The sequence below is a fragment of the Oncorhynchus mykiss genome, chromosome 23 (genome assembly GCF_057628025.1).
Source record: "Oncorhynchus mykiss isolate SJ-2025 chromosome 23, ASM5762802v1, whole genome shotgun sequence".
Classification (NCBI taxonomy): domain Eukaryota; kingdom Metazoa; phylum Chordata; class Actinopteri; order Salmoniformes; family Salmonidae; genus Oncorhynchus; species Oncorhynchus mykiss.
In genome coordinates this window covers 21,053,311-21,063,926 of record NC_143044.1, presented here as the reverse complement: position 1 = coordinate 21,063,926, position 10,616 = coordinate 21,053,311, and positions in this window count along the sequence as shown.

Here is a 10,616-nt window from a genome sequence, read left to right as displayed (position 1 = left end):
CCTCATGCCTTTAAAGCCCACTGCGGATAGACTGTGCAGCTCTGAGTATCAAGGAAATAAAACAATAGCTTCTGATACTTCATTAACTGGGTTCGTCTGAGACACCCTGTGCCAATAGAGTAAAATTATTCATGTCAAAAGTGTGTCATTGTGTTACATTTTGGACATGGTCACCTTGACAACACTACCCAGACTTACAATAGAAAATGACTGTCAGCATCAAAAGATTATAATATTTTCTCTCTTGTATTTCCTGCGATTCTTATAAATCATAGCAACTTCTATCCTACATGGCTCCATAGCAGTACTGTACTGGTGATTTAAGATGGCCAGTTACTGTAGGTGTTTTAATAGGGCACATCTCAGGCGCACACCAAAGTTCTCAAATAACCTCTAATGAGAGCAGCTGAGACCCAGGAGACTGTTGAAGAAGCAGTGGTGGAAAAAGTACCCAATTGTCATACCTGAGTAAAAGTAAAAATACCTTAATAGAAAATGCCTCAAGTAAAAGTGAAAGTCATCCAGTAAATTACTACCTGAGTAAAAGTGCAAAAGTATTTGGTTTTAAATATACTTAAGTGTCAAAATTAAAAGTATGAATAATTTAAAATACCTTATATTGAGGAAACCCAGACGGCACAATTTTCTTGTTTTTTAAAGTTACGGATTACGCATTTGTGTTTAGTGAGTCTGCCATATCAGAGGTATCAGAGATGACCAGGGAGGTTTTGTTGATCCTTGTGTGAATTGGACCCTTTTCTGTCCTGCTAAGCATTCAAAATGTAACAAGTACTTTTGGGTGTTAGGGAAAATGTATTATTTCCTTTAGGAATGTAGTGACGTAAAAGTAAAAGTTGCCAAAAATATAAATAGTAAAGTAAAGTACAGATACCCCAGAAAACTACTTAAGTAGTACTTTAAAGTATTTTTACTTAAGTACTTTACACCACCGTGAAGAAGCTCTAATGAAACCAAAGTAAAGACTACGTAGCTGCCACAGAGCTCACCATACTGTTGTAGGAAGGCTCTCCCTTTCATGCTAGGAGTTCTGTTTAATTACTGCAAAAACTGTCACTGGGCTGACACAATTAGTTAAGTGGGCTTTTTCGCCACTCTGTAACATTTGCTAATAAGCAAAAATTTGTAAGTAACTTTTCTGGAGTTAAATATTCAAATTAGGTAACATCTGATTGGCTAGCCCTGAAAGGTTGGTGCTAACCCTGCTCCAGAGCAGTGCCAGCTAGACCTGAAAGGTTGGTGCTAACCCTGCTCCAGAGCAGTGCCAGCTAGACCTGAAAAGTTGGTGCTAACCCTGCTCCAGAGCAGTGCCAGCTAAGGTTGGTGCTAGCCCACTTTATGCACAAGAGTGTCTTAGCTCTGGCCCAAAAGCTCCCATAGCCCAGGACATTGTGCATGGCTACTTATTCAATTTCTGAGTTCACCATATTTTGTTGCCATCTAGTGGATGTTTGTGTGGCTCAAAAGCTCAGCACTTTAGAAGCTGGTCTTAAATTATGTCAGTTTGACTTGAAATAAATAATATTAGCAATAATATTTTAGAAAAAAGTGTATTTGCATTAAAGCTGCAGTGGACTATACAACTTAGTCTGGTCATGCAAACATCCATGTTATATCAAAGGGTCACACCTAATGTAAGAACAATTTCACATATTATCCATTATTTTTGACTGATTCTATTAATCCATTAATTGATGTTATTGAGTAATTGGGAAATAGAGACCTTCAGTCCATTGTATAAGTTGAATTTATGTGCTCTTTTCATTCAGTGCCACAGAAGAGCCATTGTCAATATAGTGGTTTGACCTACTGGACTGTGGTCACAAGAAATACAACAAGCCGATACTACTTTACCCCTTTGTTTATACAGGAACAAAGAGGAGCTCCCAAATAAGGCTAAGGCTACATGACACAGGCAATTCAATTAATGATAAGAAGCACTATGCAGTTCAAAAAAAATGGAATAGTTTATTTTCATGTAAGTACGTTTCTCAATTACTTGAACACTTCTCGAAACAGGTTTCAGTCAACGTAGCCCACTAAACTGAAGTGCATTTACCAAACGGCACATTTCTCTTGTTAAATGCTCGAACACCATCAGAATTTAAAATACCAGTCACAAAATTTGAAATCAAATGATATTGATAAAAATCACCTTGTCCTAGAGAGATATCAGAGAGAGTTATCAAAACATCACACCAGGGTAAGCCTACACAAAACACAGCCCTTATTTTAAGCATTTCTAATATCCCCTTTGGGAAAAATTAATGGTAGAAAAAACGATTGAACCATTTCCCCTTTTGATCACTAGGTTTTATGGGTATTATGACTCATACTGTGGTACTCTATTGTGGGGGACATCTAAATGGCCCCTCCCATTACATGTTAATGCTGTGCTCATAACCAAGTGGGAAGGTGGTCATTTCCAGTTGTTACGAAGTAAATACTGGTTGGATGCACCGATTGGCTAATGGCAAATAAGATGCATCAACCATAAACTAAAATTACAGCTTGTTACAACTCTCGTTGGTCGAAGGAGACCAAGGCGCAGCGTGGTAGGCGTACATCGTAACTTTATTGATGACACCAAACAAAATAACAAAGTCAAAAAACGAAAGCGCACAGTTCTGTCAGGCTCAGACACTAAACACAAAACAAGATCCCACAACCTAATGGTGGGAAAAAGGGCTGCCTAAGTATGATCCCCAATCAGAGACAACGATAGACAGCTGCCTCTGACTGGGAACCACACTCCGCCAAAAACAAAGAAACAGAAGACATAGAATTTCCCACCCGAGTCACACCCTGACCTAACCAAACATGTAAAGTAATAAGGATCTCTAAGGTCAGGGTGTGACACAGCTATTGTGCTCGCAAACAAATTATAGTGTTCAACAACCATATCAATAGATTGCTTTTTATAAATTACGTTTTCTTCCATTTAACTGCAGAAAATGCTGTTATGGAGATAATTGGCTTAGTAGGTGACATCAAAAGTCAGCATGTGGGAGAAGTCAGAGCTCAGAGATGTTAGATGAGTTTCGCACTAGTAATTACCCGTTGGAGGGGCGTTCAAGTGGATTTTTCCCAGTTGTATGTGGTAAATAACAACTATCACTTGGTTATGAACGCAGGGTTATGCTCCACTATAGTGAGGCATGTAAAGACTGGTGACGTTCCTGCCAGAACTCACAATGCCTGGAAAGGTGGTTAACATATCAGTTAACCATACCATGTGATATTGCAATCTGCCCGAGTGCTGCCTAGTCGACCATGTAGCACACAACCATTGGTTGATGCAATGCAATGTCTGCAATGTAGTCGGACAGGAACACGACCACTGTGTTGATACACCTAATAGTCATCCATACATGAAAGACTCCCTGATCATACCATAGACTTTGATTGACAGCTTTAGTACCACAAAGCCTGTTTTAGCATGGACTGCACCATTAAGGACATTCACGATTTTGAAGAAGTCAACTGGGTGGGATTTCCTTTTAAGGTTAAGGAAATATCACATCATTTAATCCAGGTCATCAGGAGGGATCAGCCAATTATTATACTGAGCAAATATTCCATGACTGCAGAAGGCAGAAAATCACCAACATTGCCTTTATACCCATTCTGACGACACACTCCAGGTGGTAGTATGCACCTTTTCAGTTTGTTTACCGTCTCAGAAGTAGAAAAATATACTACTTTAAAATGGAGAAAGCCCTCAATGGCGCTGCCCATGCTTTTACAGAATCCATAAAATCACAGGTGCTAAGAAGGGCCCTCTATCCACCTCTATGGATTTTACCATTTAAAAACAGGATGTCTCTAACCATTTAATATTGCGTTAGTGAGTTTGAAATGTTTTATATTGCTGTCAACATCTCTCTCTTTCTCTCTCTGTCTATCTTTCTCTCTCTCGCACACATGCATGTACGCATGCACACTTTCCCTCACTCTGTCTATTGTGTGTTGGTGTCTCCCATCAGCAGCTTCTCTTGTTCTCTTTTATGAATGGATAAATGGCCATATTCCGAGTATCAGGATCCCCAACAATGTATAGTGTGGAGACTATACACTATACAATGAGCTACACTAGGCTACATCTCAGGGCCTTCTCTGTTGTGGGGAGGTGGAGATAATTTGTGTAGAATCTGTGTTTCTTATTCATTCGCTGTATAGAGTACTCTAATTATCCTACATTTCATATAATTAAAATTTTGATTGTACAGTATGGTAGACATCTTCATCCAATCATTTTTTACTTTTCCTGACGCGACAGCAAAATAATGAATTGTGCTGTCACAAGAAAAATCATATGTAAAGGGGAAAATATTCATTTAACTCATTCTATCGTTATAATTTCAACCACCCAAAAGAGAAACAACAAGAAAAAAATGATCTGGATATTATTCAACCGTGCCATGCTTTTGGTGTGAGGAAATTAGATTTATGCTTTATCAAGGATCATTAGCCTCCAATTACTGCGGAGGCTTCTATCTGCAGACTAAGCTATGTCCTTATTTCACTGTGTCTCTCAAACAGGCAAACACTGAAGCAAAAAACTGTCTCTGAAGCCAAGGGTCTGTTAACATGGCCATATCACTCACACGGACAAGTCATGCCCTCCTAGCCTTAGTCCTTTTAGGCCTAAATATAATTATCTGGTTGGTGATTGCAGTCTTTTGTGTTATTGCAACCATAACCAAGGTCATACTGGAATGCTCATTCTTATCTTGATAACATTATACATAGATAAATATTGTCTGCAGAGAGACTGCAGGAATGTTAGTCCGCACTGGATAGAGGAGGCAGACTCAATGCTGCAGGATTGTTTTGAGAATATGATTGGAATATGTTCAAAGATTCATCCATCAACATTGAGGAATTCACATCATTAGTCACAGGCTTCATTAGGTAATGTGTTGATGATGTTGTACCCACAAAAAAATCAGGACATACCCCAACCAAAAACCCTGGATGAAAGGAGATATCCCTGATGACTCAGTGGTGCGCATCGTGTACAAGGAAAGGAAGTACGAGCTCCGCAAATCCATTAGGGATGCAAAAAGACAATAGAGACAGAATCTTGAATTGATGTTCAACAACTCAGACTCGCGTTGCATGTGGCAAGGACTACAGACTCACAGAATACAAAGGCAAATCCAGCTGTGTGGCGCCCACTGAAGCCTCCCTCCCAGACGAGCTTAACACATTCTATGCTCGCTTCAAGGCAGACAATAATGAGCCATCCGGGAAGACTCTCGTTGCTCTGGACGACCGGTTGCTTTTGCTCTCCGAGGCTGATGTGGGGAAAACTATAAAAAGAGTGAATTCTCACAAAGCCTCTGGCCCAGATGGGATCCCTGGCCACGTCCTCAGAGTGTGTGATGGCCAGCTGGCAGATGTGTTCTCAAACATCTTCAACCTGTCCATGTCCCAAGCTGTAGTCCCCACCTGCTTTAAGGAGACCACCATCGTTCTAGTGCCCAAGAAGAACAAGGTGACATGCCCAAACGATTATCGCCCCATCGCGATGACCTCGGTCATCATGAAGTGTTTCGAGAGGCTGGTCATCGCTCACATCAAGGCCAGCATGCCAGGCACAGTGGACCCACTCCAATTTGCGTACCGCTCCAACAGATCCACGAAAGATGCCATATCCATTGCTAATCACACAGCTGTAACACATATGGACGAGAGGAACACCTATGTGAGAATGCTGTTCATTGACTACAGTTCAGCATTCAACACCGTTGTTCCCTAGGCCAACAATGACGAGTCAGACTATAGGGAGGAGGTAAGTGAACTGGCATTGTGGTGTCATGATAACAACCTCTCCCTCAACGTCGACAAATCAAAGGAGTTGATTGTTGACTTCAGGAAGCAGAGGAGGGAGGGGTTATTGTCATGGACCAACAACACCACCACTCTTGTCAAGAGGGCGCAACAGTGTCTCTACTTTCTAAGGCGGCTGAAGAAATTGGGTATAGACCATCCCAGGTCCTCTCCAAATACTACCGCTACACCATTGAGACCGTTCTGACTGGTTGCATCCCGGCCTGGTAGGTTAATTGCTCGTCCACAACCTCAAAAACCTCCTCCAGCAGATGGTGAAGACGGCCCAGTATATCACTGGGACCGTGCTCCCACTCATTCAGGACACCTACTAGAAGCAGTGCCTGGGGAAGGCACACAGCAACATCAAGGACCACACACACTCCAGCCACGAGCTGTTCCTTCGCTTACCGTCGGGTAGACGTTATCGAATATGAGGTCTGATACCAACAGGCTCAGAGACAGTTTCTATCTACAAGCCATCAGACTGCTGAACAGCTGAACTGGACTGACCAGCTGCTCTAATTCTCTGCACCTTAGCACACAAGCACTCACTCACACACACACACACACACACACACACACACACACACACACACACACACACACACACACACACACACACACACACACACACACACACACACACACACACACACACATTCATGCTAAACACACATCACAACTTCTGCAACCAAACTCTCATTATACTGCTCAGTTTATACACTGCCCCCCATTCCCCCTTCCCTAATACACTTGTAAATATTGGACTATAAATTGTCTCTTCCTGTATTATACTTATGCTGTAATATTTATTCTACTGAGCCATTTACTTTATGTTCGTATTATCTTTTATTATTTGTTATTACAGTTTTTTTCGATTGCTAAACGACAGTGGGCACAACTGGAGTCACATGTGCAAAACTCTAACTACAGTCTGCACTACCAACAGTCACCTGAGCTAAACAGTTCACATCACCTGCAAAACTCATTCCAAGCAACACAACTCTTAACACATGGCTCAAAACACGCTCAGTGCAGCCAAACACTATGCACAACCCTCACTGAGATAACACACACTGTCACTCAGAACACACTGAGAGTAAAAACACTAGCATCAAACACCAATACAGAAAATACAAACTTTTCATCTTTACAGTTTGAACAATTTCAGTGACTTCATACAAAGTAATATTTTCTTCAAAGAAAAGAGTGACATTCTTTCACATGATTTATTAAAATTTGTTGAACATAACAATTCTTTAAGGTAAATGAAAATTAGCAGTTTGCTTCAATAGTCTGTAGTAATTTACGGAATTACAGTAATGAGAAAAAAAAGGTAGAAACTAAAAGTACATACTGTAATTCGAACAAATAATTGAGGGGCTAATCCTGCCTCTCTCTAGCATCAGGCCACAGGTTTTCTTCAACATCACATCTAATGTTTTCTCTTGCCATGCACCTGGGGAAGAACCTTCTGGAGTGCCTTATCCATCCCTGGCAGTCCTCTGGACTCGTGTCCTCACATCCGGCACGCATGGCTTCCAAAAGAGACATTTGGTCATGTGGGTGGTGACCAAACACTTTCCACCTCCAGGCAGAGAAAAACTCCTCTATTGGGTTGAGGAAGGGTGAATATGCAGGCAGGTACAAAACCATAAATCTGTGATGTGCTGCAAACCAATCTGTGACAGCTGCAGAGTGGTGAAAAGCAACGTTATCGCAAACTATGACAACAACTTGGGGGTTTCTTACTCGCTCCCCCTGTTCTGCTGGCACTAGCTGAGCATAGAGCTGTTCTAGGAAAGCTATAAGCCTTTCTGTGTTGTATGGGCCAATGAGTGGTGTGTTGAGAAGCAAACCATCATTGGCCATTGCAGCACACATGGTGATATTTCCCCCCCTTTGGCCTGGAACCTCCACAGTGGCCCTTTGACCTATAACATTCCTTCCTCTGCGCCGTGTTTTGGCAAGGTTAAATCCAGCTTCATCGATAAATACAAATGAATGTGGTCTTTCCAGTGTTTCCACCTCCATTACTCTCTGAAAAACAGTAAGTGCACAGTTTTACTGTAGAAATGCTAGTGTTTTTTTTTACTGTAAATATTTTGTATAGCTGTGTACGTAACCTCAGACGTCTTACCTGGACATATTGGTATCTTTGCTCTTTTACCCATTCACTGTTTCTCTCGAACGGTACAGTGTATAACTGTTTCATTGTAACTTGGTGTTTCTTTAGGACTCGAGCAATAGTTGTTGTGCTGACAGAATTAACATTTTCAAATATATCATTATCAGCCAGCACTCTATCTTGAATCTCCCGCAGTTTTATTGCATTGTTGACAACAACCATGTCAACAATAACATTTTCCTGCGCATCTGAAAATATTTTTCCTCTTCCCCCTGTTGGGGGCAGCCTTTGGGTCCTGTTGTAAAAATATATTTTACAGTCAAACTTACTGTAATATATATCTGTGTAAATATTCTATAATTGCAATACAAAATAGATTCCTGTAATGTTTTCATTTACTGTAAGGATGTAACTCTCACCTGTTTGCATGATGGAGAATTCGCATTACAGATGCCACTGTGGTTCTTTGCAGATTGGGTTGCACCCTCAACCCTGCCTCTCTCAATGAGACCATGGTTCACGACAAGTGTAGCCCTTATTTCATCTGAAATAACAGCTCTTTGTCTTCTTTGTCTTCCTCCACGCATCCGCCCTCTCCCTGCCACCCTTCTCCCTCCACGAACCCATCTTCCTTGTTCCATTTCCAAAATGAGTCTTTCTGAGCTCTACCTATATATACTGTAATATGTGTGTGTGTTCACTAACAAGTCTAAAACAAGACATCTGCTTAGCCTTTCAGCTGAAATTGCAATCAGCAGTGTTTGAAAGGCACAAGGCTGAAATCTATTCCGTTTTGAATGTGTGGTTCACAGTTTTGACAGCAGTGTGTTAGCATTTGAACAAAGTGCTGTAAATCCACAGTGTTGTGCAGGTTGTGGTTAAAGTCATGGGATAAGTGTGTAGAGTTTTGAAAACTGTGTTCAAGCAATGAAAAACGAACTAGAGTTTGGTCCACATGAACTGCTGCTGTGCAGACTGTAGTTAGAGTTTTGCACATGTGACTCCAGTTGTGTCCACTATTGTTTAGCAATCGAAAAAAACTGTATTGCTGCATTTTCAAGAAGGAGCCTGCAAGTAAGCATTTCGTTGGACGATGTATACCATACCTACAGTATCCCGTGCATACGACTAATGTCAAGGTCCTAATATACACTACCATTCAAAAGTTTGGGATCACTTAGAAATTTCCTTGTTTTTGAAGGAAAAGCACACATTTTTGTCCATTAAAATAACATAAAATTGATCAGAAACACAATGTGGACATTGTTAATGTTGTAAATTACTATTGTAGCTGGAAACGGCAGATTTTTTAATGGAATATCTACATAGGCGTACAGAGGCCCATTATCAGCAAACATCACTCCTGTGTTCCAATGGCACGTTGTGTTAGCTAATCCAAGTTCATCATTTTAAAAAGATAATTGATCATTAGAAAACCCTATTGCAATTATGTTAGCACAGCTGAGAACTGTCGTGCTGATTAAAGAAGCAATAAACCTGGCCTTCTTTAGACTAGTTGAGTATCTGGAGCATCAGCATTTGTGGGTTCGATTGCAGGCTCAAAATGGCCAGAAACAAATAACTTTCTTCTGAAACACTATTCTTGTTCTGAGAAATGAAGGCTATTACATGTGAGAAATTGCCAAGAAACTGAAGATCTCAAACAATGCTGTGTTCTAATCCCTTCACAGAACAGCACAAACTGTCTCTAATCAGAATAGAAAGAGGAGTGGGAGGCCCTGGTGCACAACTGAGCTAGAGGACAAGTACATTAGAGTGACAGCTTCATTAAACTGGAAGCTTCATTAAATAATACCCGCAAAACACCAGTCTCAACGTCAGTAGTGAAGAGGAGACTCCGGAATGCAGGCCTTCTAGGCAAAGTTGCAAAGAAAAAGCCATATCTCAGACTGGCCAATAAAAAGAAAAGATTAAGATGGGCAAAAGAACACAGACAGTGGACAGAGGAACTCTGCCTAGAAGGCCAGCATCCCGGAGTCGCCTCTTCACTGTTGACGTTGAGACTGGTGTTTTGTGGGTACTATTTAATGAAGCTGCCAGTTGAGGACTTGTGAGCATCTGCTTGAGTGTGATCGTATTTAATGCCCAGTAGTACTCATGAGCACATTTTATACATTCCGCTTTCTGTAGTTGCCCTACATAAGGACTGTATTGATAGACACAGCTTTCAACAAAGTCCTAACAAATGAACTATCTGCAAGTTCTTAACCTAATCTGTACGGATCTGATACAAAAATCACAAGGAAAACCCATATACTATATATATAAATGACAAATAGAATATATTGTAAAACCATGACCCTAACATGAAAACAATGGGACCTAACACAAGCATCACAGAGAGAGGGATAGGGACAGCAGAGAGAGAGAGAGACTGAGTTTAAATCAGGTCCCCTCACTCTGAGTGCAGAGAGTGTTTGACCCTGGGGAATATACGTCATTGAAGAAGAGGGGGTCATCGGCACAAGTTCTCATTCTCATGACATAACAAGACGGATGATCCTGTGAGTGCTTTAGCTTATCCCAGGCCAGCCTCAGACCTCCCTGTTTAGACACACTGCAAATTGAAGGCAGGACAGATGGCAGTGTTTCATAAACCCTCTCTGGCATG